This window comes from Rhinichthys klamathensis, unplaced genomic scaffold, assembly GCF_029890125.1.
Source record: "Rhinichthys klamathensis goyatoka isolate OS25496 unplaced genomic scaffold, OSU_Roscu_1.1 h1tg000461l_1, whole genome shotgun sequence".
NCBI classification, from domain to species: Eukaryota; Metazoa; Chordata; class Actinopteri; order Cypriniformes; family Leuciscidae; genus Rhinichthys; species Rhinichthys klamathensis.
In genome coordinates this window covers 1,948,187-1,975,343 of record NW_026606950.1, presented here as the reverse complement: position 1 = coordinate 1,975,343, position 27,157 = coordinate 1,948,187, and the positions used below count along the sequence as shown (strand labels likewise).

At 47.1% G+C, this 27,157-nt stretch overlaps 1 protein-coding gene across 2 annotated transcripts in view; it reads left to right on the top strand.

Moving 5' to 3' along the window:
• The window catches only part of fhit (fragile histidine triad diadenosine triphosphatase), a 423,559-nt gene that overhangs the window by 11,271 nt on the left and 385,131 nt on the right, over positions 1–27,157 (top strand). Inside the window, exon 1 of one of the 2 annotated variants that reach the window (XM_056236698.1) lies at positions 11,567–11,603. The exons of the other annotated variant lie outside the window; for it this stretch is intronic. The gene's annotated coding sequence lies outside the window, so the exon portion shown is untranslated. Of the gene's footprint in view, positions 1–11,566; positions 11,604–27,157 lie in introns of those variants that run through there. 2 annotated transcript variants of the gene reach the window in all.

Genomic DNA, 27,157 nt, shown 5'->3' with positions numbered 1-27,157 from the left:
ATAAAAATAAAAACTACTACAAGATATTAATAAAAACTATAATATCAATGATACTAAAATAACACTTGTGTGGTGATTAAATGCATTATCAAAATATTTTTTATTTTATTTTATCATCTTAACTTTATCTTGTGTGTGAGATTATATGCTCTTTTTAAAATTCATGAAACATTTAAAGCCAACTTTACTTTAATAAAATTCTTATTCGTAATATTCAATGAGTAAAACCTGCATAACAATCAGGAACGGATTGAATTATGGATTTCCTCATATTAAAATTCTGGCTTATACCGATGGGCCCAAAATTATTTTAATGTTTTGGTTCATATTAACATTTTATAAAAAAAAATTAAAAATCCCTGAGTAGAATATTATATGGTGATGCCTAGCATTTTTTTTAAATGTACGGTATAAAAATGGATATTCATTTTGAGATTTACTAAAGATTAACGGTGACTGCAAAATCAATCTAAATGAAAAAATAGGCAGAAATAAGCATGCACAATTAAATATACAATTTATTCAAACATTTTTTTTTACAAGTAGGCCTAATCTTTAACGGGCGATATTGTATAATTTTTATGGTAGACATATTGTGCATTCCTAGATGATTTATTATTTATTTATTTATTTATTAATAAAATGCACCGATGTGTGCGTAATACATCAGGAACATGTATGAAGTAAATGGGTCAGTTCTGGTTTCATGTTGTTTCCTTTAATGTACCATAGTGTGCTGATACTCACTATCTGTCAATAGCTCTTTGTGTTCATTGTTGTGATGCCAATCCCGGCATGAGGCTAAGTGGATGGCGGTGACAGTGGCAAAGCTACAAAGAACCAGCTCCATCTTTGTTGAAGTGTTCCTGTAGATCTCCTTTAATCCAGCTAAATACAAAGAGCTCTCTTTCCAAATCATGTCAACACATGGACAACTCCAGTTTCCTCAAGTCAACAGCAGATATATGTGTTCCTGGGTATATGTTGAGAGAGAGAGAACAGCAGATGAATAGTATTGTCAATCTGATGGTCATGGTGGAAAGGATTACAGCGTCTTGAGGGACTAGTGGACTACTGGAAAATGATGGAAGTCCACAATCTTTGGTTGTCCTCCTGCCAGAGGACATAAAAGAATCAGCTAATCCTTTAAACCGGACACAACTCCAGTGTATTTTTACACAATGTCTGAAATATTGTTATCTCCAAATGTGAGACAACCGGTTATATTTCTAGCGCTGTGACTTCCTGACCTCTTCCATTGTATCTCTTCATTGTATCATTTTTGTGTTGTCCCTGGAGTTGAGCCTGATCTTTGGGTTTCCTCAGAATATTTCATTCTTGTAGACATGTTATATGACTCTGGGCGGCAGGGCAGTGTTGTGCCACATTTATTCATTGGTTTGTCGGCATCCTCGTGTAACTATTTTAGTCACTTGAAATTATTTCAGATGTAACCTTGGTTAGGGAACATAGATGAGATTTAGATTCTTAATGGAGTTGTGGGATAATAGGAATCTTTACAAATTCAAAAAAAAAAAGTTGCAGGGAAAGTATATAAATTTGAATTTCTTCTAAAACATTGATTTTCACATTGAAAAGTGTGAAAAATGAATTTCTGCATGAAAAAAAAAGTGCCCATGAGTAAGGTAGAAACCAGGTTGTTAGCATTAGTTACCTAGTTAACGTGAACTAACAATTAAAAATTCTACTTTAGCACTTTTTATTTTCTGTTCATTTCATTATCCATCCATCTTCCTAGCATTATTCCTGCTAGTTTTCAGGGTCCGCTTCACTCACACATTTGATTTGGCACAGGTTTTACGCCGGATGCCCTTCCTGACACAACCTATGCTGGGACACATTCACACTCCTATGAAAATTTGGCATATACAATCCACCTATTCTGGTCCCCGGTTCAAGCCCCGGCGGCTGAGCCAGAAGTCTTTTCTGTGTGAAGTTTGCATGCCATGTTTTCCCGGTGTCAGCGTGGGTTTTCCTCCGCGTGCTCCGGTTTCCCCCACAGTCCAAAGACATGCAGGTTAGGTGGATTGAATATGACAAATTGGCCGTAAAAAGTCTGTGTGAGAGTGAGTGTGTGCGTCAGGAAGGGCATCCAGTGTAAAACCTGTGCCAAATCCAGTGTGTGTGTGTGTGTGTATAATTCCGATTAAGCGGACCCTGCAAATGAGTGTGACTAACGCTAGGATAGTATGTTTGTGATATATATATATAAGTTGGACCTGTTCATATTGTTTAATGTCCTTGAGTTGGCATGAACTTGAACTGCTGTATGTTAGCCGAGATTACTAAATACTGTAACAAATGTATTGCTCACTGTTAGTTAAAGGCACAATATGTAAGATTTTTTCGCCACAAGAGGGCGCAGTTTCCAACAATAACACAGGCGTAGGTTGATGACGCAGTGATGAGCTGAATGATGGGACTTGCTGTCAAGCTGATGGATCTAATAATGTTTATGGATGAGTGCAAACATTCATGTTTTTTAACATTACAGTGGTATGAAGCAGGTCGCTATTGCTTAAGAGACAGATATCACACGCGAGTCCCGCGGATATAAAGGAATAAGGACATTTAATTCTACCGAACTACCCGCGAGTGCTGGATTACTCACACAGGTCAGCTTATTAGACGAATTAAACTTGTGAGGTAACGCAGCGCTGCTTCACTCGGTCTAACGTTACACTATCACACTAAACGGCATTTAAATGTGTGTTGAAAGTTATAATGTTATTCTACGTGTTAGTTCGTTTGCTATACGAAACTAGCAGTAAGCTAGATCAACATTAGAATGACATACTGACCATATTCTAAAATTTCATCATGTTGAGCTAACGTTATATAACATTGATTTGTTTTATGTACATTTGCTCACCTGTCTAATAAAGCTGTCAAGTCTGAGTTAGTCGCGGACGCTAGCTCTCGGCATCTCAAAAACACCACGCTGATGTTGATCCTCATTTTAGTTCTCCTTGTCTGTCCCAAAGTCTGCTTGCCATGGTCTATGTTTGAAAGAAACAAGAACTGCGTGCCGCTAAACGTTACGCACTACGCAGTTGTCCACGTCTGTCGCCATGGTTACATCATGGATATGGCGGTACGAGCGGAAACCGAGGATAGCGCGGATATTGCGTCATTGACAGGCGACGTTTTTTTTCCCGGACGGCCACTTATTTAAAATTGGAATTTCTCTGAAATAAAAAATCTTTGGAGACTTTTGGGATATTGTAAGTACACAACTGCAGGAAATATATCACACTGTGCAAGTGATTTTTGGATATTTTAGTACCAAATTCTTACATATTGTACCTTTAATGTTAGTTTAAAGCAATAACTACCAATAAATCTATTGGAAAGCTAATTTCAAAACGTGCCAAGTTCTTGGAAATGTTCTCTTAGAATTAATGTATGTTGTGTATGGTTTTAATGATCTTTGATACCAGTTTTAAGAGAATTTAAAAAAAGTTTCATTTTTATGACTTGTATTTGTTTCTCAGTAATTTCCTTTATGCCATGAATATGTAAGTGTATACATCTTAATCGTTATTTAAAAAAAAATCACATGACATTTTACAACCTGACCTAACCTTGCTTTGTCATAAAAAGCTCAAACTGATATGTTAGGAGAGTTATTGACTTTGACACAGTCACTCTGATCTTATTTTTTTTCTGCATGCTAGTTAAAAAAAAAGAGAGGAGTTTTGCTAAAAAAAAAAATATATATATATATATATATACAAATATAAATTAATATCTTATTATCTTTTGATAAAAGTGTACTTCAAGTCGCTGCAATTTGCGGAAGATGCCGTGCTTCTTTTTTCATACATCATAAATGTCTTGCGCCTCAAAGCATACAAAAAGCAATAAACGCTGTCACGTTAGCTTGGGTTCGGATCGGATGGCTGGTGTTTATGAACGCAATCGTGTGAGATAGACCCTGAGAAGTAATAATACCAAATCATTCTGATGACTGACTTTGGCTCAGTGATTTCAGAATTACTAAACCAACATTTGACATGCTATACAATGAAATTGGTCAACGGTTAGTCCAGTTATCCAATCACATCCACTGTTAAGGCAAATACTTGTGAGTTTTTTTATGTGTCTAGAGACTTTTTATCGAGGCGTGTTCACATTAGGCAATGCTTGTAGGGTATAGAAATAAAAATTTGAAATGTATTATTAAAATAATTATTTTACACACACAGGGCCCTATCTTGCACTCGGCGCAAATGACTTTGTACACTGACGCATGTATCATTCCTATTTTGCACCCGCGCAAAGCGGGCTTTTCCCTCCACAGACGCACGTCGGTTAACTAAGAAATACACTTGCGCTCCCCGGGGCGGTTCAGCGCAAAGAGGAGGCGTGTTCCGGCGCAAACTTTCCCTCATGCTATTTTGCTGTTCTATAAAACAATTGCGCCACTGACCAGAAAAAACTAGTCTAAAGTCAGTGGCGCGGTGCGCGTTGTTCATTATGCTATTTTAAGGGCGCATGCTTGGCCATAATCAATGTAGCGTGTGCACAACGCGCATACACTTTGATTCTCTCATCTAAGCAGCAGTTTTCATTTTTGCAAATCATACATTATTACGATAGATAGATGGATGGATGGATGGATGGATGGATAGATAGGCAATTTATTATAAAAGCATACATGTAGCTTACACATTTACCCAAATTATCATACGCCTGTTTAACAGAAGTTAATTTGGGTGGGTTTCTCCATCCCCAATGTCACTTCTCTGTGTTTTACGGCCCTGACAAGAACGTTGCTCTCCTCGGCTGTGAACGCTCCTGGCGCGCGCCTGGCAAATCCGCCGTTATAATAGGAATCCGCTTTAGAACAAGCGCGCCTGCTCTTAAAGGGAATGTGAGATGACGCTCTGATTGGTTTATTTCACGTTACGCCCCAAACCACACCTATGAATAATGAAGCTACTTCAGACCAACCCCTTTTAGATTTGCGCCAGGCGCAAGAGGCATTTATCCCGCCGGGAAAATAGCAACAGCGCCGGGATCCGCCCACAAAGTTACTTGCGCTTTGCGCTTTGACACTTGCGTTTCAGATCGTTAAAATAGGGCCCTGTATATGAAATAATGCTAGGTTAAAAATATCACATTTTAATTTAATGTTAAAATCTATATTCTCTAGATCAGTGCGAACTGTTTCTGAACTCCCTGAAATGTCTTGAGTTTTCTTCGGGGAACGAACAAGTCACAATATTCCTCATTTCAATATTTCCTGCCCAAGGCATATACGCAAAACAAAGGGCAAAAGCCTGGTTGAGTTGCGTTAGTACTGTGTAGAATATCGCGGTAATGGTAAGGGGTGTGACCTTTCCGAAACCTGCTCAGAGATTGACCAATCACAACACACCGGTCCAGCACACCAATCAGAGCACATCATGCTTAATGGAGGGAGGGGCTTCATAGAGACCGGAACTAAACAGGGGTGCGTTTCCCAAACAACGACGTAACTCGCTACCATATACGATGCATCATTGAAGAAATCAACTAGCTACGACTGTTTACTGAAATCATATTGTCGGAAATTTGTCATTCAACCAAGTTGGTAATGATGTCACACAGGTGGTGGAGTAATAACTTCTTTTAATGAATCTGTTTGAGATTGAATTAGATGTTTTGCTATAAATTACAGACAGAACTATTTCTCATTTTCCTCAGTTATTTTGTTTCATTTTCAGATTCAATCATAGGCTTGTTCTTATGTCCTAGAGCTTGTATGCACATACGCACTCTTCAAAAACAGTGCTTTAAATCTCTTGACAAACTAAAAGATGTAAATTTACAGTTGTATATTCAAAATAAAAGATATAGATTCTACTAAATGTCAGCTTGCTTATTTTGCTCAAGATAAGTATTTATCACTTTTAACTAGTTGCTCATTAGCATGCATATTACAAGGATATTGGCTGTTAGTACAGATTATTGCCATATTAAATTACCTTACTAAATATTAATAAGAAGTAATTAGGAGTTTGAGGCAAAAGGCGTAGTTAATAGTGAGCAGTGTTGGGGGTAACTCATAACAAGTAACTTGAGTTACGTAATCAGATTACTTTTTCAAGTAACTAGTAAAGTAACGCATTACTTTTAAAATTTACAACAAAATATCTGAATTACTTTTTCTAATAAGTAACGCAAGTTACTTTGTTTTCCCCTTTATTGACTGACAGCTCTTCTGTCCTAATGTTGAGACAAATCGAAGTGCAGAGGCGTTGTGTGTAAACATGATGGTTATTATTATAGTTCTAGATTAAATGTAAGCGTGGATTTACTCATCTCACTTGCACAAAAAAGATTCAATATTCCTCAAAATGAATAAAATCAGTGAAATGCAGAATCAGAACACTATGCAAACCTCCAATACCTAAATATGTTAAATAAAACATACATTTTTATGCATTTAATCTTTATTGACCAAAGTACTTGCTTCTGACCTCCGATTTTTCAGTTAAACCATAAGCAAAAATGACTAAAGATTTTTTTTATATGTTTTTATTGGTAAAGTAAGTGTTAAATTTGTTTCTCCTGCATCCTCTTCTTCTGTTACCCAGAACAGCAGCAGCTGAAAGGTTTGTTTGAGCGGCGCCCTCTACTGAACACTACTGTACAGGAGTAAATCTGCATTTCCTTCAGTCTCAGGTTTATTATTTCACTTTTGGTGTGAAAGGGTCTTTACATTTGCCCAAAAATACATATTTTTTGGTATAAAAAAACAAGCCCAGCCCAGGTGGAAAAAAGTAACGCAAAAGTAAAGTAACACATTACTTTTCTAAAAAAGTAACTAATGGCGCTTTTCCACTGCTAGTACGGCTCGGTTCGGCTCGGTACGGTTCGACTCGGCGCGGAACGGTTCGGCTCGCTTCGCTTTTCCACTGCGTGGTACGACTCGACTCGGTACGGCACGGTTCGGTTCGCTTTAGCTCGGCTGCTTTTCCACCGTTCCAGTTAGTACCTCTTCAAAGTGGGTGGGACTGATCGTTATTTTGTCCCTACACTTGTAGGTCCGGTGATAGCCGTGTGCGGCTAAGAGCTGAGCTACTTCTTGGAACACTTTTTCATTCCGTTTTGCCCCATCCAGCTCTCGCTGGATCCGCTCCTCGGCAACCAACGAGAGGAACGTCTGCACCTCGTCCACTGACCACGATTCAGCCATTTGTTTTTAAAGTTTAAAAAACAGATGCTACCGCGTTGGCTGTTGTCTACTGGTTATTTAAATCCAGCGGGTTTAGTGTCCAATGACGCTGGTAGTGACGATTCTGTCTGACCAATCAGTGATCTGCAGTGTTTTTACGTCACATTTTAGTACCGGTACGGTACGCTTGGAACCTCAACAGACCAGGTACCATTTAAAGCGAGCCGAAGCGAGCCGTACCGTACCGGACCATGCAGTGGAAAAGCACCACAAGTGAGCCGTACCGAACCGAACCGTACCGTACTATGCAGTGGAAAAGCGCCAAAGCGTGCCGTACCGAACCGAACCGTACCGTACTATGCAGTGGAAAAGCGCCATAAGTAACGCAATAAGTTACTTTTGAAGGGAGTAACGCAATATTGTAACGCATTACTTTTCAAAGTAACTTTCCCCAACACTGATAGTGAGAATTGGACCCTAATCTAAAGTGCGACCAATCATTTTTTTTGTACTTAAGCTTTCCATTTGTCTGCACAGTTCGTCCATGTACAGTACAGAACAGTAGCTGACTGCTGCATTGTCATATTTGTGCATTATTCCTTGCAGCTGGTTCCAGTTTCATGCCACACTGAGCAATGACAGACGGTACTGTATCAGCCCCAGTAAATGCCACTTTACTTTATCACATCAAGACTGCATAACCGCAGGCAATAAATGCAGTGCCTCCGTAATTACATTTCCTTAACGTGAATTCATCACTTACTTGATAATGGAAAAACATGCTAATTCTATTGATAATATATTAATTGAAATGTAATGCAAATATGATCTGACCAAATTAGGCCATACGGTTGAGTAAATAGGGTTGCTCTTAGCTTTCTGCCTGAGCGATTGAATAACTCTTTTGGAGGGAACGTGGGCAGGGATTATGTTGTGCTGAGTTTTGATGCTGATGGGACGGGACTGCTCTCTCCATTAGAAGACCTCCCCCCCCCCCCCGATGTGCTGCTAATATGTGACGCTGCTCTGAAGTTTAGACAAGTTTGAGGTGTGTTTTTATGAGAGACAATCTTTTTTATTATTTGACCTACACTGTAAAAGATTTTTTATGAAGTTGTAAGTAACATTTTTGTGATTTACACAGACCTAGGATCTGGAAACCAATGTGAAATCTCATGGTACGTAGTCTTTAGGTTGTAAAATTGGAAAAAATTAAGATGATGGATTTGGATAATTGGGATGGTTCAATGCTACTTTCATGTCCGACCCTGATGATACCGATACTGCAATCTTGTGTATCTGCCAATATCATTGTCAATCCGATACAATTCTTGATAATTTCAGAATATCTATACTTCACTAACTACACATTACCAAAGTCATTTCACTCGGCGGCCATCTTTGAAACGCCTCTCGGGCATGCAAGTGAATCCTATCTCTTTGAATGGGGAAACATCACATTCTCCTCAACTGTTCGCCAAGGTTACTATTACATTTCATATTTGAAATCACCAATGAAATCTGACAACTCAGATTTGTCGAGATATCGTCTCATAAATGTTGTTTCTAAATGCTCGAATCGTGACAGAAAACGACATTTTTCAGGCTTATATTATCCCGCCATATTTAGCGTTGCACTTTTCCCAATTCAAAACAATACGAGTGACGCATCTTGTGTTATTCTATAGTCTTTGACATTACTTAATTTACTCAGAAAAAAACACACACACACGCACACACACGTGTAGATCCGTGGCCAAAAGTATTGGCAGTGAGATAAATTTTGTTTGTGGGAGTATTGCATCTGTCCAACAATTTACTGAGCAATTTACAGAGTTTTAAATTCTAGTTACTGTGTGAATGATGAGTTTTATTTAGTTCTCTACTCCAGTGAACTCATTCAATAGCGACAACAACACCATTCAGAATCACCAATAAACTCCAGCAAAATACAGCCATTATAAACAAAACCCAGACCGTTATGTTCAGACTATGCATAATAATAGGAACATTGGCACATCTTGGAGAGTTTTACCGTGCTCACTGTCGTAACTGAACACAACACACTGTTTGAAGATGGAGAATGATATCTGACATTTTTAAATTTAACATCTTAATATACTGTCTGTTCCTCAAATAAAGCAATTTAATGGCTTCAGAATCCTTGAAATATAATGCACAAATCTTCCAGTGGTGCTTTTTCTCTCCCTTTTTTAAGCTAACAACCATGGCCATGGGAAATGCACAGTATTCGGTTAGACCGACTGACACCCGATCCGACAAAAAGGTTTGTATCAGACCAATACTGATACGGAGTATCGGACCAGCGCATCCCTGTTGGGTAATAGTGTAGAACCTATTATATATTTGGTTTCAGTCTATATGGATATTGTCATCTGTTTGATATTTGAAACTGAATTGAGGCACGGTTGTTTTAATAATTAACTTTGCACACATTTTAACACTCAGACCCCTTTAGAGCTGCCGTTTTATATCTATATGGTATTTGGATATATTTTACTTGGATTGCATTTACGGTTACACGAACTATAAGTAACTTTGCAGTTACATGTCAACTTATTCTACTATCCCTAACACTAACCCTTACAGTCTAATACTCTTAATGAGAGTTAGTTGACATGTAGCTGCAAAGTTACTTCTAGTTCGTAGTGGACAAAGTGGACAATCAAAATAAAGTGTTACCACATTTACTCCTTCATTCCAGTGCTTCTCAGTCTGTCAGATGAAGGTCTGATTGCTCTTAACTGTGCAAAATGTATATTTCCATGTATGTATTACATAAGAGGTTGCATTAATAGAATCATTTCTGCAATTCACTGAATTTTAATAATACTGACGAATAATTCAACATGCTTTCCAACATTTCTTGTCTCCTTTCTTTATAAACCCCTCAATAAATGATGTTAATAAGGTTTAGAAATGAATAAAATTATTCTTTTAATTGTAATCCACTGGAAAAAAAAAGATAAATGTATTTTTTTTTTTAATTGGGCAAACAAATCACAGGAACACAGTGTTTCTTTTTCACGTTGTGAGATCAAGACTACACAACGCAAGGAATGAAAGACTCAGTCCGTCAAAGCAGATTAAAGTATATAATTGTTTGTTGTTTGCGTAACCCCATTACGTTATGCAGATAATAAAACACGTTTTACATCAGAATCTGTCTCAGATCACCAGCAAAATTCCAGGCTAATTGTGCCCATTACAAGTTTATTCTCATCTTTGAATGTAGATATGGTCTTGAATGTTTTTGGCTCCTGCTATTTGTGCTCTTCCTCTCAGTCTGTCTGTTACTTTGGGTATTAGGAAGATCCTAGCCAGACTTCTCATAAACACAGTTTTAAAATGACATGAGAGAGATTTAATGACATCCTGGCATCATGGGAAACCTTGTGGAGGACTTTCCTCGATGTTATGTGATTAATGTTTATTAATTATTTGATATTTAATTTGTATCTACACAAAGGCTGCTGCAGTTTCCTCTTTACGGCAATCTATTCTTTGAGGAAAACACTTTCATTTGGCCATTTTTGGTTCTGTTTGTGGGATTTACTGTATAATACAGTACATTACTACCAGTCTGAAAAGTGTCATTTTGACATAACCAAGTGCAGAATCTTTGACCAGGAATCTAGCCCCAGTATATGGCCATAAGAAATAATTAAAAAAGAAATCTGTTAATAATAATAATAATATTTTTTATATTAATAATAATAATATATTTTAACAAAAGTGCTTCACTGCATATTTTTTATATATACACTGGGTGTTAATAAAAACACCACAATAATATGGGCCCTTTCATCATTGCCAAAACAAGCTTATGAAAAATACAACAACCTTTTCATAACTTGTTGCATGGATATAAGGCTTTTTCTTTTTTAAATGAAAGATGGCATGTAAAGAAACAAAATTGCAATGCTACCATTTGTTTGGCAGATTATAAAGATCAAACACATACATTTCATGCCATGCACTTATCTCTGTTAAATCACAATGAAAGTCTATTTTTAAGGGGAATTCTGTTGTTCTAAACTGGGAATTTAGACTTTCTGATTTAAATGAAATGAAGGCATTACGGTATAGTTCACTTTAGTGTCGTACCAAAGGGATTTCATTTAAATGCATTTCATTGTGCAGATTAGGTCTTAAGAATAGTTAAATACTTAACCCATAGTTTTACTAAGCATAATGTTAAAAATCCTTGACCTGAAAAAGTCTTTATCTGTCAGATACTCTACCGTCTTTAATAACGTAGCGGAGGCAGACTGTGTGGTAGCCACGATCTCCACACGTCTTCAAGCTCAGAGTTATTCATGAAACCTTTTCTGTCATCCACAAAGTCCTCTCAATCGAACACAACTCCTCTTATTCTGGCTGAAGTTTGATCAAGGTCAGTCGTCATCTTGTTGGAATGCTTTTGTTCTAATCCTTTCTTTTTAAGTTAGCCTCGACTGCACTGCTTTTTCACAAGCTTCTGATACGTGTGGTTGTGCCATTTATGAGGTCATCACTTTCTCTGTTCAATTTTATCTCAGTCTCTTATTCTCTGTTCAAATAAGCGACGCTCTTAGTACATCTGGAAGCTTACAGTAGATAATGTATCTTGAAGCAGTGAAAGTATCAAACCTGAATTATGATTTAACCAACCAGTGGCCTGCGAGTTCAGACTGCTGTCTTGAGTAAGCTCTTACTTTTTGTGGATATTTTTACATTTAAAGGGGACTAAGTTTTTATTTTATTTTATTTTACCTTTCCTTTAGTGTGTATTAGCTTATAGATTTTCATGCATGCTGTAAACAATCTGCAAAGTTACATATCAAAGGAATAGGATCTCTCCAACAGAAAACACCTGCCTTAAAGGGATAGTTCACTTTGAAACCATTGACTTTGGACCGTGTTTTTGTTGGTCAATGGCGCAGTCTATTTCAGTTGCCTCAAAATAGCAACGCTAAAAGAGCAGGACGTGAAAATGATAACTGCGTCGAGCTGAAACTAGCAAAAAACACTTGCGTCGCGCCTGGCGCCGCATTGCTCCGGGTGTATGATGGGGCCGGTGGTGTTCAAAAGTTAATCTCTGTGAAAAAGAAAGCCTGTAATACTCAAAATAGTTTTTTTGTGCACTTGAATGTGTGTATATGCACAAGTATGCATGCTTCCACACATGTGCAGGTCCGAAGCCTTTATTTTTGCAAGCCCACATGTTCATATGTGATGAACACACTCCTGAACACTAATTGTTTCTCTGATTTTCGACTGCCCCTTTAATTTTCAATGGACCGTAATTTTTGACCAATATAAGCTCAGATCAATGAGGCCTATGATCAATCAGTTTAAAAAATAAATCCAAAACCTGTCCTAATTTAAAGTTGACAAAAAGATTGAATCCAATATTTGGTGATAAAATAGCATAACAAGAGATTTATAAGCTATTTTTTTGTAGGCCGGTCATTTTTGACAGGGAACACCACAAGTGTGACTTTGTGCCATTTTGTACAAAATAAAAGCATTTGTAAAAACAAATTTCCTGGTTAAACATTAAAGCACTAGTGTGATGAATAATGATTTTTTTCTTCATATTTTATGGAAACTTTACTAAATTATCCACAAATATACTTTTTCACACACAAAAAAAGATAAATAAGCTCAGATAAATAAGGCCTACGATCGATCAATTCTAAAATGAAATTTAAAACCTATCCTAATTGAAAGAAAACAAAAGTTGACTAAAAGATTGAATCCAATATTTTGTGATGTAGCACCATAATGAGAGGAAAAAATGTGGAAAAAACCCTGCACATTTAAAAAAATAAATAAAAAGTATCAGCTCATTTTGGGAAGTTGTTCAACTCTGGGTGAGTAAAGTCAGTAAATTTTAGTCCAATCCAATAACATTAACTAGCATTTTCGGGCACGGGAAAATCCTCTCCGGGTCAAAATGACCCGAACACAACATAAGGGCTAGTGTAACCGAATTATAAATTCAAGGATGTTTCAAAATTATTTTAAGTGAAAACTTACTTGAACTCAACTTCTATCAAATCAAGGGAAGATGCTTTCCTCATAGTGTCACATCATATATTGATGATACTTGATGGCATTTTCCTTGCATCCCCAATAAGGCATGGTTTTTTTACTTTGCGTTTAATGTATGTACATTTTAAAGCTCTTGGTTTTGGGAACTTTTTGATGGTTGCAGTTCAGTGTCCTCAAGCTAAATCAGGGCTAAATTAAAACCTTGTCAGCAAAGGAAAGAAATCAGAGCTGGGTTGTTTTTTTATTTTAGTTTCTCCGGCACAAGAGCAGAGGTTACATGCATTTTTTTTTTAAAGTTTAATAGCTTGTAGGCTTGGAGTCCAAGATTACAAATACTCACAGCAGAATCAATAGTCCTCTACTAAAGGGGGTGTTCGAAATTCTTACACAATAACATGTGTTCTTTTGTAACTTTCTGAGCTCTTCAGCTGTTGGTGAAATCTGAGCACCTTACATTTTTCAGGTTCTTTTTACAGTTCTTTGCTCTTAAAGGGTTAGTTCACCCCAAAAGGAAAACTCTGTCAGTAATTACTCTCCCTCATGTTGTTCAACCCCGTAAGACTTTCGTTCATCTTCGGAACACAAATTAAGATATTTGTGATTAAATCTGAGAGCTGGATCACTCCTCCATAGGCTTCTTAAGGGATCGAAACTGGCCGGCCCAAAAGTTATGAAAGACATCGTTAAAATAGTCCGAGTGACGACAGCGGCTCAACCTTAAGTTTATCAAGCGACGAGAATACTTTATCTGCGCAAAAAAAAATAAAAAAAATAACGACTTTATTCAACTATTCATTTCCTTCTCTGTGGGCCGTGAGATTTCACGTAGTGTAACAGCGCAGCGCTTCTAGGTTGTACGTCACACACACACACACACCAGTGTCGGCCAATAGTGAGCCTGCGTGTGACGTACAACACATAAGCGCTGCGCTGTTACACTACGTGAAATCTCACGGCCCACAGAGAAGGAAATGAATAGTTGAATAAAGTCGTTATTTTTTTTATTTTTTTTTAAATATAAATATAACGATGTCTTTATGAAAGACATCGTTAAAATAGTCCGAGTTACTACAGTGGCTCAACCTTAAGTTTATCAAGCGACGAGAATACTTTTTGTGCGCAAAAAAACAAACAAAAATAACGACTTTATTCAACTATTAATTTCCTTCTCTGTGGGCCGTGAGATTTCACGTAGTGTAACAGCGCAGCGCTTCTGTGTTGTACGTCACACGCAGGCTCACTATTGGCCGACACTGGTGTGTGTGTGTGTGTGACGTACAACCTAGAAGCGCTGCGCTGTTACACTACGTGAAATCTCACGGCCCACAGAGAAGAAAATGAATAGTTGAATAAAGTCGGTATTTTTTTTTTTTTTTTTTGCGCAGATAAAGTATTCTCGTCGCTTGATAAACTTAAGGTTGAGCCGCTGTCGTCACTCGGACTATTTTAACGATGTCTTTAATAACTTTTGGGCCGGCCAGTTTCGATCCCTTAAGAAGCCTATGGAGGAGTGATCCAGCTCTCAGATTTAATCCAAAATATCTTCATTTGTGTTCCAAAGATGAACGAAAGTCTTACGGGGTTGAACAACATGAGGGCGAGTAATTACTGACAGAGTTTTCAATTTGTGGGTGAACTAACCCTTTAAAGGACTGGTTTACCTAAAAAAAAAATCTGATGATTTTTCTGTGGAAAACAAGACATTTATTGGAAGAATGTCTAAGCTGCTCTTTGCTTTTACAATGAAAGTGAATGGTCACCAGGGGCTGTCAAGCTTCAAAAAATTACAAATCATTATTAAAATGGAGGATTATGACTTGGTTGCTACTTGTTTGTCTTCTGAAGTCATTCAAAAACATTATACGATAATCTGTCATTTTGGATGACCATTCATTTCTGGTCACCATTCACTTGCGTTAGAGCAGAGTGAACATCATGCCTTCACTGAAAGTTTTCTAGTCTATGAAATTAGTTTTTTAGAAAGTGACAACAATAGTCTCGTGATTTCCACTAATGTGACAGATTTTTTCCCGCCTCTTCAGAGAGTGAGTTATATATTGAGATTTCCACCGCTGCTGTCTCTCCTGAACCTTGTTTTCCTCTCTGCGTGTCCTCTTTCCGTCAGTTTAATCAACGCTTTTAATCACTGACACTTTCAGTCGCCTCGTGTTCGTTCGGTTGTCACCTTCGGGAGATCCCGCCATGGAGGAAAAAAAGGAGACCAAAAAAAGGGCCGATTCTTCCCGCGGGTGTTGGAACAGGCTTGGTAATAACCAGCCACTGCCAGTCAGTCAGCTCTGTTGCCAGCTCTCCGCATGGACCGCTGGGTTTTCCCAACATTGTCTTGATAAATGGATTTTTGCCTTGACTCGAATGTGACTCTTAAGATGGGTGGGACGAGGACGCTTAGGCTTACATGCCATCGTCAGGGTCACACGAACACGTAGCCTTGTTTCTCTCAGGTTTTCTTGCATTGCTGTTGTAAGAGGTCTTTATCTATAATTATTTTCACTATGAAGTAAACAAAAAAAGATATATTTCAAGACAGTGTTGTTTATGTGAGTGGTCTGAGCTGAATTGATTTCTAAACAGCCACTTCTATCTCACCTCCATCCGTCCGTCCGTCTGTTTCTAGGGCCCTGGTACTTTACTATTGCTCGGAAGAAAAATATATCCTTATATTTTATTCTTTATACTTTACCTCCCTGTGGCAACAGAAAGCTTTTTAACACCTAAAGCAACTGGGAAATACATAGCATGACGTGCAAAGCAAACCTCAGTGCAAACAGCATTTTAGAGTACGATGCAGGGTTGAAGACAAAAAGGCTGTGGAGATCTTTTGGGTTATATACAACTACAGTCATTTGTTCTGCACTTTTTTCCCATTTATTTCTTTTATTTATTGCTTGATTTAGAAATTTTAGAAACTTCTAAAGATGCACAAGATGATGCATATTTAAATGATCAGGCTGAAAAAGCACACAATGCCTGGTTAAAGGGATAGTTCACCCCAAACTGAAAACTCTCTCAGTAATTACTCTCCCTCATGTTGTTCAACCCCGTAAGACTTTCGTTCATCTTCGGAACACAAATGAAGATATTTCTGATTAAATCTGAGAGCTGGATCACTCCTCCATAGGCTTCTATTGTAGTTGAATCTTGCCGGCCCAGAAAGTTAGTAAAGACATCGTTAAAATAGTCCGAGTGACTACAGTGGCTCAACCTTAAAGTCCCTGTAAAGGCAATTCTAAAAAAAAATTCTAAACCCATTATAAATGTTAGAGATGTATTGCTAAAACATATTACAAAGACTGTGAACTGTGAATTACTGAATTGTGGAGTTAGACCGTTTAACAGTTTTTCACCATTGCTATTTTCCGGATTTTTTGGGCGGGGCTAAAACGGGGCTCGATGACGCACTGGAGCCCCTGAGCTCCTGGACACGCCCCTACTTGATGACGCACTGGAGCCCCTGAGCTCGTGGACACGCCCCTACTTGATGACGCACTGAGGCCACTGAGGCTGGCCCCTCCCCTAACAATAGAGCACATTCGCTTCAGTTTGGCGCTCAATCGCGAGTTACTGTCAGTACTATTAGTTACTACAGCCTACAGTTTGCTAGCTAGCTATGCCTTCGACACGGAAATGCGTAGGCTACTACCTGGATGCGATCATGCACAAAACAGATCGGTGTCTTTATTTAAATTTCCTAAAAACGATCACATCAAGAAGAGGTGGATTCATTTTGTGAAGAGCCAACCTTGATGGAGAGCTGAGGATCACCGCCAACACCCGCCTCTGTAGCAATCATTTTACACGGGATAGTTTTATAAACTTTCGTCGGAGACAACTGGGATTCACTGACAATCCGCTGTTACTGGTGAATGGGGCCGAACCGACTATCTCCCGCCTCGGCCTTCATCTCCCCGTCCCGAAAGCAGTATCACCTAATATCACCGTCGGCAGCTTTCCCGCGAGTGGGTGTGGTTTCAGCGCAGCCAGCGGACACGCCCCCACAGCAGACAAACCCCCACAGCGGACACGCCCCCACAACGGACAAACCCCCACAGCGGACACGCCCCCACAGCGGACAAACCCCCACAGCGGACACGGCCCCACAGCGGACACGCCCCCACAGCGGACAAACCCCCACAGCGGACACGGCCCCACAGCGGACACGCCCCCACAGCGGACAAACCCCCACAGCGGACACGGCCCCACAGCAGACACGGCCCCACAGCGGACAAACCCCCACAGCGGACACGGCCCCACAGCGGACACGCCCCCACAGCGGACAAACCCCCACAGCGGACACGCCCCCACAGCGGACACGCCCCCACAGCAGACAAACCCGCACAGCGGACACGGCCCCACAGCGGACACGGCCCCACAGCGGACACGGCCCCACAGCGGACACGGCCCCACAGCGGACACGGCCCCACAGCGGACACGCCCCCACAGCGGACACGGCCCCACAGCGGACACGGCCCCACAGCGGACACGGCCCCACAGCGGACACGGCCCCACAGCGGACACGCCCCCACAGCAGACAAACCCCCACAGCGGACACGCCCCCACAGCAGACACGCCCCCACAGCGGACAAACCCCCACAGCGGACACGCCCCCACAGCGGACACGGCCCCACAGCGGACACGCCCCCACAGCGGACAAACCCCCACAGCGGACACGCCCCCACAGCGGACACGCCCCCACAGCGGACACGGCCCCAGAGCGGACACGGCCCCACAGCGGACACGGCCCCACAGCGGACACGGCCCCACAGCGGACAAACCCCCACAGCGGACACGCCCCCACAGCGGACACGCCCCCACAGCAGACACGCCCCCACAGCAGACAAACCCCCACAGCGGACACGCCCCCACAGCGGACACGCCCCCACAGCAGACAAACCCCCACAGCGGACACGCCCCCACAGCAGACACGCCCCCACAGCAGACAAACCCCCACAGCGGACACGGCCCCACAGCGGACACGCCCCCACAGCGGACAAACCCCCACAGCGGACACGGCACCACAGCGGACACGCCCCCACAGCGGACAAACCCCCACAGCGGACACGGCCCCACAGCGGACAAACCCCCACAGCGGACACGCCCCCACAGCGGACAAACCCCCACAGCGGACACGCCCCCACAGCGGACACGCCCCCACAGCGGACAAACCCCCACAGCGGACACGGCCCCACAGCGGACACGCCCCCACAGCGGACAAACCCCCACAGCGGACACGCCCCCACAGCGGACACGCCCCCACAGCGGACACGCCCCCACAGCGGACACGGCCCCACAGCGGACACGGCCCCACAGCGGACACGCCCCCACAGCGGACACGCCCCCACAGCGGACACGGCCCCACAGCGGACACGGCCCCACAGCGGACACGGCCCCACAGCGGACACGCCCCCACAGCGGACACGGCCCCACAGCGGACAAACCCCCACAGCGGACACGCCCCCACAGCGGACACGCCCCCACAGCGGACACGCCCCCACAGCGGACAAACCCCCACAGCGGACACGCCCCCACAGCGGACACGGCCCCACAGCGGACACGCCCCCACAGCGGACAAACCCCCACAGCGGACACGCCCCCACAGCAGACACGCCCCCACAGCAGACAAACCCCCACAGCGGACACGCCCCCACAGCGGACACGGCCCCACAGCGGACACGGCCCCACAGCGGACACGCCCCCACAGCGGACAAACCCCCACAGCGGACACGCCCCCACAGCGGACACGCCCCCACAGCAGACAAACCCCCACAGCGGACACGCCCCCACAGCTGACACGCCCCCACAGCGGACAAACCCCCACAGCGGACACGGCTCCACAGCGGACACGCCCCCACAGCGGACAAACCCCCACAGCGGACACGGCCCCACAGTGGACAAACCCCCACAGCGGACAAACCCCCACAGCGGACACGGCCCCACAGCGGACAAACCCCCACAGCGGACAAACCCCCACAGCGGACAAACCCCCACAGCGGACACGCCCCCACAGCGGACACGCCCCCACAACGGACACGCCCCCACAGCGGACAAACCCCCACAGCGGACACGCCCCCACAGCGGACAAACCCCCACAGCGGACACGCCCCCACAGCGGACAAACCCCCACAGCAGACAAACCCCCACAGCGGACACGCCCCCACAGCAGACAAACCCCCACAGCGGACACGCCCCCACAGCAGACACGCCCCCACAGCAGACAAACCCCCACAGCGGACACGGCCCCACAGCGGACACGCCCCCACAGCGGACAAACCCCCACAGCGGACACGGCACCACAGCGGACACGCCCCCACAGCGGACAAACCCCCACAGCGGACACGGCCCCACAGCGGACAAACCCTCACAGCGGACACGCCCCCACAGCGGACAAACCCTCACAGCGGACACGCCCCCACAGCGGACAAACCCCCACAGCGGACACGGCTCCACAGCGGACACGCCCCCACAGCGGACAAACCCCCACAGCGGACAAACCCCCACAGCGGACACGCCCCCACAGCGGACAAACCCCCACAGCGGACACGCCCCCACAGCGGACACGCCCCCACAGCGGACAAACCCCCACAGCGGACACGGCCCCACAGCGGAAAAACCCCCACAGCGGACACGCCCCCACAGCGGACAAACCCCCACAGCGGACACGCCCCCACAGCGGACACGCCCCCACAGCGGACACGCCCCCACAGCGGACACGGCCCCACAGCGGACACGGCCCCACAGCGGACACGCCCCCACAGCGGACACGCCCCCACAGCGGACACGGCCCCACAGCGGACACGGCCCCACAGCGGACACGGCCCCACAGCGGACACGCCCCCACAGCGGACACGGCCCCACAGCGGACAAACCCCCACAGCGGACACGCCCCCACAGCGGACACGCCCCCACAGCGGACACGCCCCCACAGCGGACACGGCCCCACAGCGGACACGCCCCCACAGCGGACAAACCCCCACAGCGGACACGCCCCCACAGCGGACACGCCCCCACAGCAGACAAACCCCCACAGCGGACACGCCCCCACAGTTGACACGCCCCCACAGCGGACAAACCCCCACAGCGGACACGGCTCCACAGCGGACACGCCCCCACAGCGGACAAACCCCCACAGCGGACACGGCCCCACAGTGGACAAACCCCCACAGCGGACACGCCCCCACAGCGGACAAACCCCCACAGCGGACACGCCCCCACAGCGGACACGCCCCCACAGCGGACACGCCCCCACAGCAGACACGCCCCCACCGCAGACACGCCCCCACAGCGGACACGCCCCCACAGCGGACAAACCCCCACAGCGGATACACCCCCACAGTTGACAAACCCCCACAGCGGACACGCCCCCACAACGGACACGCCCCCACAGCGGACAAACCCCCACAGCGGACACGGCCCCACAGCGGACACGCCCCCATAGCGGACAAACCCCCACAGCGGACACGGCCCCACAGCGGACACGCCCCCACAGCGGACAAACCCCCACAGCGGACACGGCCCCACAGCGGACAAACCCCAACAGCGGACAAACCACCACAGCGGACACGCCCCCACAGCGGACACGGCCCCACAGCGGACAAACCCCCACAGCGGACAAACCCCCACAGCGGACACGCCCCCACAGCGGACAAACCCCCACAGCGGACACGCCCCCACAGCGGACACGGCCCCACAGCGGACACGCCCCCACAGCGGACAAACCCCCACAGCGGACAAACCCCCACAGCGGACACGGCCCCACAGCGGACAAACCCCCACAGCGGACAAACCCCCACAGCGGACAAACCCCCACAGCGGACACGCCCCCACAGCGGACACGCCCCCACAACGGACACGCCCCCACAGCGGACAAACCCCCACAGCGGACACGCCCCCACAGCGGACAAACCCCCACAGCGGACACGCCCCCACAGCGGACAAACCCCCACAGCGGACACGCCCCCACAGTTGACAAACCCCCACAGCGGACACGCCCCCACAACGGACACGCCCCCACAGCGGACAAACCCCCACAGCGGACACGGCCCCACAGCGGACACGCCCCCACAGCGGACAAACCCCCACAGCGGACACGGCCCCACAGCGGACACGCCCCCACAGCGGACAAACCCCCACAGCGGACACGCCCCCACAGCGGACAAGCCCCCACAGCGGACACGCCCCCACAGCGGACACGCCCCCACAGTTGACAAACCCCCACAGCGGACACGCCCCCACAACGGACACGCCCCCACAGCGGACAAACCCCCACAGCGGACACGGCCCCACAGCGGACAAACCCCCACAGCGGACAAACCCCCACAGCGGACACGCCCCCACAGCGGACAAACCCCCACAGCGGACAAACCCCCACAGCGGACACGCCCCCACAGCGGACACGGCCCCACAGCGGACAAACCCCCACAGCGGACAAACCCCCACAGCGGACACGCCCCCACAGCGGACAAACCCCCACAGCGGACACGCCCCCACAGCGGACAAACCTCCACAGCGGACACGGCCCCACAGCGGACACGCCCCCACAGCGGACAAACCCCCACAGCGGACACGGCCCCACAGCGGACAAACCCCCACAGCGGACACGCCCCCACAGCGGACAAACCCCCACAGCGGACAAACCCCCACAGCGGACACGCCCCCACAGCGGACACGCCCCCACTGCGGACAAACCCCCACAGCGGACACGCCCCCACAGCGGACAAACCCCCACAGCGGACACGCCCCCACAGCGGACAAACCCCCACAGCGGACACGCCCCCACATCGGACAAACCCCCACAGCGGACACGCCCCCACAGCGGACAAGCCCCCACAGCGGACAAACCCCCACAGCGGACACGCCCCCACAGCGGACAAACCCCCACAGCGGACACGCCCCCACAGCGGACAAGCCCCCACAGCGGACACGCCCCCACAGCGGACAAACCCCCACAGCGGACACGCCCCCAAAGCGGACAAACCCCCACAGCGGACACGGCCCCACAGCGGACAAACCCCCACAGCGGACAAACCCCCACAGCGGACACGCCCCCACAGCGGACAAACCCCCACAGCGGACAAACCCCCACAGCGGACACGCCCCCACAGCGGACACGCCCCCACAGCGGACAAACCCCCACAGCGGACACGCCCCCAAAGCGGACAAACCCCCACAGCGGACACGCCCCCACGGTTGACAAACCCCCACAGCGGACACGGCCCCACAGCGGACAAACCCCCACAGCGGACAAACCCCCACAGCGGACACGCCCCCACAGCGGACAAACCCCCACAGCGGACACGCCCCCACAGCGGACAAACCTCCACAGCGGACACGGCCCCACAGCGGACACGCCCCCACAGCGGACAAACCCCCACAGCGGACAAACCCCCACAGCGGACAAACCCCCACAGCGGACACGCCCCCACAGCGGACACGCCCCCACAGCGGACAAACCTCCACAGCGGACACGGCCCCACAGCGGACACGGCCCCACAGCGGACAAACCCCCACAGCGGACAAACCCCCACAGCGGACACGCCCCCACAGCGGACAAACCCCCACAGCGGACAAACCCCCACAGCGGACACGCCCCCACAGCGGACACGCCCCCACAGCGGACAAACCCCCACAGCGGACACTCCCCCACAGCGGACACGCCCCCACAGCGGACAAACCCCCACAGCGGACACGCCCCCACAGCGGACAAACCCCCACAGCGGACACGCCCCCACAGCGGACAAACCCCCACAGCGGACACGCCCCCACAGCGGACACGGCCCCACAGCGGACACGCCCCCACAGTTGACAAACCCCCACAGCGGACACGCCCCCACAACGGACACGCCCCCACAGCGGATTAACCCCCACAGCGGACAAACCCCCACAGCGGACACGGCCCCACAGCGGACAAACCCCCACAGCGGACAAACCCCCACAGCGGACACGCCCCCACATCGGACAAACCCCCACAGCGGACACGCCCCCACAGCGGACAAGCCCCCACAGCGGACACTCCCCCACAGCGGACACGCCCCCACAGCGGACAAACCCCCACAGCGGACACGCCCCCACAGCGGACAAACCCCCACAGCGGACACGCCCCCACAGCGGACAAACCCCCACAGCGGACACGCCCCCACAGCGGACACGGCCCCACAGCGGACACGCCCCCACAGTTGACAAACCCCCACAGCGGACACGCCCCCACAACGGACACGCCCCCACAGCGGATTAACCCCCACAGCGGACAAACCCCCACAGCGGACACGGCCCCACAGCGGACAAACCCCCACAGCGGACAAACCCCCACAGCGGACACGCCCCCACAGCGGACACGGCCCCACAGCGGACAAACCCCCACAGCGGACAAACCCCCACAGCGGACACGCCCCCACAGCGGACACGCCCCCACAGCGGACAAACCCCCACAGCGGACACGCCCCCACAGCGGACACGCCCCCACAGCGGACAAACCCCCACAGCGGACACGCCCCCACAGCGGACAAACCCCCACAGCGGACACGCCCCCACAGCGGACAAACCCCCACAGCGGACAAACCCCCACAGCGGACACGCCCCCACAGCGGACACGCCCCACACAGCGGACAAACCCCCACAGCGGACACGCCCCCACAGCGGACACGCCCCCACAGCGGACACGCCCCCACAGCGGACAAACCCCCACAGCGGACACGCCCCCACAGCGGACAAACCCCCACAGCGGACACGCCCCCACAGCGGACACGCCCCCACAGCGGACACGCCCCCACAGCGGACAAACCCCCACAGCGGACACGCCCCCACAGCGGACAAACCCCCACAGCGGACAAACCCCCACAGCGGACAAACCCCCACAGCGGACACGCCCCCACAGCGGACAAACCCCCACAGCGGACACGGCCCCACAGCGGACAAACCCCCACAGCGGACACGGCCCCACAGCGGACAAACCCCCACAGCGGACACGCCCCCACAGCGGACAAACCCCCACAGCGGACACGCCCCCACAGCGGACAAACCCCCACAGCGGACACGGCCCCACAGCGGACACGCCCCCACAGCGGACAAACCCCCACAGCGGACACGCCCCCACAGCGGACAAACCCCCACAGCGGACACGCCCCCACAGCGGACAAACCCCCACAGCGGACAAACCCCCACAGCGGACACGCCCCCACAGCGGACACGCCCCACACAGCGGACACGCCCCCACAGCGGACACGCCCCCACAGCGGACAAACCCCCACAGCGGACACGCCCCCACAGCGGACAAACCCCCACAGCGGACACGCCCCCACAGTTGACAAACCCCCACAGCGGACACGGCCCCACAGCGGACAAACCCCCACAGCGGACACGCCCCCACAGCGGACAAACCCCCACAGCGGACACGCCCCCACAGCGGACAAACCCCCACAGCGGACACGCCCCCACAGCGGACACGCCCCCACAGCGGACACGCCCCCACAGCGGACACGCCCCCACAGCGGACACGCCCCCACAGCGGACACGCCTCCAGCGTTTGAGAGCAGAGAATACTGCTCATTTTTTCAAGATTTTGATAGCTTATTTTATGTAATTGCCGGCTTTTTTTATCATTCAAATTTTGTCTGGGTGGCTAATAACAAATTTTTCTGTGGTGTGACAAACTCAGAACACATACTTAATTTTTACTTTACAGGGACTTTAAGTTTATCAATTAATTTCCTTCTCTGTGGGCCGGGAGATTTCACGTAGTGTAACAGCCCAGCGCTTCTGTGTCGTACGTCACACGCAGGCTCACTATTGGCCGACGCTGGTCATGTGTGTGTGTGTGTGACGTACAACACAGAAGCGCTGCGCTGTTACACTACGTGACATCTCACGGCCCACAGAGAAGGAAATGAATAGTTGAATAAAGTCGTTATTTTTGTTTGTTTTTTGCGCACAAAAAGTATTCTCGTCGCTTGATAAACTTAAGGTTGAGCCGCTGTCGTCACTCGGACTATTTTAACGATGTCTTTCATAACTTTTGGGCCGGCCAGTTTCGATCCCTTAGAAGCCTATGGAGGAGTGATCCAGCTCTCAGATTTAATCAAAAATATCTTCATTTGTGTTCCGAAGATGAACGAAAGTCTTACAGGGTTGAACAACATGAGGGCGAGTAATTACTGACAGAGGTTACAGTTTTGGGGTGAACTAACCCTTTAAAGCGTTCATTTTTAAAACATAATGAATATTACATCCAGAAATGCATAGATTTTCTGAGATTTACAAACCTATTTGGGTCGGGATGTCAAAAATTGTAAGAATTAGTTTTATGTAAATTACTTGCTGAATGGGACAAGAGCCTTTAAAAAATATGTAGAGGATGGTAAATATCACTTGTACTCCCTTTAACCTTCAGAAATGTATGCCGAGTGCTACAGCTGCCAATGTTTTGCTCTTCATTTGTTTCATAGTGTTCTCCACGTTGTCTGTGTAATAATACAAGACTCATTATAAGGCAGAAGACATGTTTTACTGTCGTCTCTTTATTTGGAAATTCTTTTTTTCTCTTCACAAGGACGGCATTTCTCAGCCCTGTCATGTTGCATTTGGATGGCTCTCATGTTGCTTCGAGCGGAGAAAACATTAAGGTAGTCAACTCGTAAATATTTGATTTACCCAGCGCTGGAGATGGATTCAATTTTAATTGTTTAAGAAGCGGTGTTCTGCCCACATTCAAAAATTATAACGTTTAAAAATAACCAATGTTAAGGGTCTGGGATGCGTAATTCACGATGATGCTCGAATGGACAATGGGTGTAATTATTGTGCATGGGAAAACAAAACCGCTTTAATTTACTAGAATAATCAGACGTGCAAAGCTATGAGAAAGCATCAAAAGTGATGTGTGATGTTTGTTAAAGACTGCATGTTTACTTGAATCTCTTTTAGAGTTCTACAGTATGTAGAGGTCATAGCCTGTTTCATCTTAAACTGGATATTTTGGATCAGCCATGTATGACCGATTGGTTTCATTAATAAGCTGTCATGGGGAACTATCTTTAAAAATGAAAGGTGGTGTAGTGGTTGAAAAACTGAATTGTAACTACAAGGTAGTAGATTTGAGCCCTGCAAAGGATGATGGTGAACTATAAGGTGCAAGATACCACAATGCTTTGGGGGGACTGTCCGAATAATAAGTGTTCTTTAGATCCTATAAAAACATAAAAAGTGGTGTCTTGTTTCTGAATGAATCAAAGTTGGGTGAATAATGCAATAACTCTTTGCCAGCCATTGCCTTCACCACGTTACCTTGCAGAAATAATGACACACTAAATTCATGGACACACTAAACTTTATTTATGTATTTTTTTTGTCATGTGCATACTAATGGGTCATACTAATGCACACTTGAATAACAACACAATCGACCAATCAAATTTGAGGACTAGAACTAACAAATAAACAAATGCTGTACAAATGTTTTCTACAATGCTGTCTAGAATGAGAATATCCCACCGCCAACTAGCAATAGCAACTACATTTTTTTTCTCTTTGTTTCTTGGATGGAAGTCATGTGACAATAACTAAAGGCTTTTAAAAAAAGAAACCCTTCTATGTCAATATTTCAATAGTAAATGCATTGAACCATCTAAACATAGCGTGTTTAAGCTAACTGACAAATTAGTAAATAGCAATTACTGGTACTTAGCGTTTTGTAGCTGGTTAACTAAATAATAGGCGTAACACTCTTATTCCACAGCAGGACCCATTTGACTTTAGCTGTGCATAGAATATAGTATAAATATAAAACTCTCTTTTATCCAGACAAATTTCAAGTAAAGCAACATAACCACCAATCTGAATCTCCCTGTTGTCTCAATTAGCATCAGCTAACCTGAAGCACGCTAGTTATTTTAGGTTATAATT